The sequence below is a fragment of the Macrobrachium nipponense genome, chromosome 2 (assembly GCF_015104395.2).
Source record: "Macrobrachium nipponense isolate FS-2020 chromosome 2, ASM1510439v2, whole genome shotgun sequence".
NCBI lineage: Eukaryota > Metazoa > Arthropoda > Malacostraca > Decapoda > Palaemonidae > Macrobrachium > Macrobrachium nipponense.
Genome location: NC_087201.1, coordinates 169,278,967 through 169,281,466, shown reverse-complemented (window position 1 = coordinate 169,281,466; position 2,500 = coordinate 169,278,967).

Here is a 2,500-nt window from a genome sequence, read left to right as displayed (position 1 = left end):
ATGTACTCGGATGCTCCTTTTTTATATAGATGTCCTGATGATGTGACCATGGGTCAAGAAACGCGTTGACAATAAATGTAATCTAAGGTGGATGAGTATATGTTCCTGCGCCCTTCTCCTGCCTCACCATATATATAAATACATACATACATATATTTATGCATATGATATCGAGTACTGAGCAGATCAGTAATGATTAAAGAAAAAAACCTTTGCTTATAAATTTAAGAGATGCTGAGTCCAAAAAGTGTCATCTCTATTTATGCAAAGACGAGTAACCTAAAAAAAAAAAAAAAGTTAAATAAGTTTCATATCACGTGTTACTTTACAGATAAGTAGATGTAAAATCAACAGTTTAAAGCTGAATCTTTATACATAATGATATCCATGTCTTATCTAATCATGCAAAAAGTAAACCATTATTCGAGTCTTACATTTTAGATAACAGGAGTAAGATGTAGTCGCTGCAAGTCAGGGATATAAACTCTGAATACTGATTCACGAATCCACTATATCAATTCTCCTTGGGGCAAAACGTAAACAAACTAGACCTGAAATCAATCGCCAGTTCCCCGAGAGCTTGTCGAGCTATTCACTGGCGCTTTAGTACGCGAAAAAGGCGAGAGAAACATTTCCTCACCAGCCAAGTAGCACTACTTCATCGAAGTCGATTCAAGGGCCTTCAATATGAGTCTGCCAACGACTGTGGCACTCGAACTATTTCGCCAAGTGGGTCCTTCAATCACTCGGGCAATTTGACTGACCGCTTATCCCTCCTCTCCTCCCTCCCTCCCTCCTCCATCTAGATGGGATTAGATATTTTTTGGGGAATGTATAAGATTTCACCCTCTTCGTTATTTTTCCTTTAAAACAGGTTAGAAATTATCGTTATGTAATTTTGATTTTTAGCTATTTTGTGTTCATCTTGGGATAGATGGATTTTCAATATCCTACTATTTTTCATGATTTCTCTCTCTCTCTCTCTCTCTCTCTCTCTCTCTCTCTCTCTCTCTCTCTCTCTCTCTCATCCTAATGTCGATTTTGTCTACAAATCTTAATAAGGTCATTAAATAGAAGCTGTTCTATCGAAGTTACTGAACGGTCTGACATAATTTGTGTCTTTAAAAGCAATACAAAGGAAATAATGCCTTTTGTGTTATTAGCATTAGGTCTAATGATAGTTCCTATCAGCTCAATGATAATCCCAAATGATGTTTTTTCTTAAATGATTGTTTGATTAATGGCAATTATATATATATAAACTAATACTCTATGCAATATATAAAAAAATTTGTTCTCAATATACCTGCCCTTTCCATAACAATAATGTAAGAGAATATGGTAATGAATACAATAAAAACAAAATAATATCACCTATTAATACCAAACGTATATTGCCTCGTTACTAAGGCAAAATTTTAAATTTAATTTCATCAGCATATTTCTATTAACTTTCATTGCTATTCTCTCCCGATTAAATAGATTTTGAGTAAATAGAAATTCAGATCAGGAGGAGCAGAGCATTCTGGCCTATTCACGCAGATTATTTCATTGGCCATAATGTGAAACATTTTTAATTAGTGGAATTAGTCTCCAATGCATGAATTGGTCTGGATGTACTGGTTAAAAATGAACGTATTTAAGAAAAATTAAATTGGTAGCTTTTCAACTAATTATTCGCGAAATTAAATGACACTGTGGCCCGTATCGGATTGAAAATAGGACATACATAATTGTGGATTTTTTTTATAACAGATTGTTCTTCATGAGGCTGTTAATTTCTTAATAATAATAATAATAATAATAATAATAATAATAATAATAATAATAATAATAATAATAATAATAATAATAATAATAATAATAATAATAATAATAATAAAAATCGCTAAAGAAAATGAAAGGTTTTACTGGTATATATCTTAATTAAAATCAAGTTTCGTTTTGTGTACTCTCAAAAAAGACCAAAATAATTGGTGGAAGTGTATCTACTATATACTGGCTGCCTCGAAGATACAGATTGGTAGAGAGACAAACTGTTTTAGTCTTTTTCATTTCGCATATATAATATGATATATATATATATAATATCATATATATATTTATATATATATATATATATATATCTATATATATCTATATATATATATATATATATATATATATATCTATATATATATATATATATATTAGAATCTATATATATCTCTCTATATGTATATATATATATATATATATAGCTATAATATATCTATACTATATATATATATATATATATATATATATATATATATTTATATACTATATATATATCTATATACATCACCAGGATATCCACAGGTGAAAAATAAGAGACAGGGTGTAGGTCCTGACCGGTTTTCGGCTTTATTTTCAAGCCATTGACAAAGGACTGATACATAGTATTAGAATTCACGAGTATATATACTACAAAGACAGTACTGACGAACATACAGTCTGCAGTCTCAAACTGTTGTGTGTA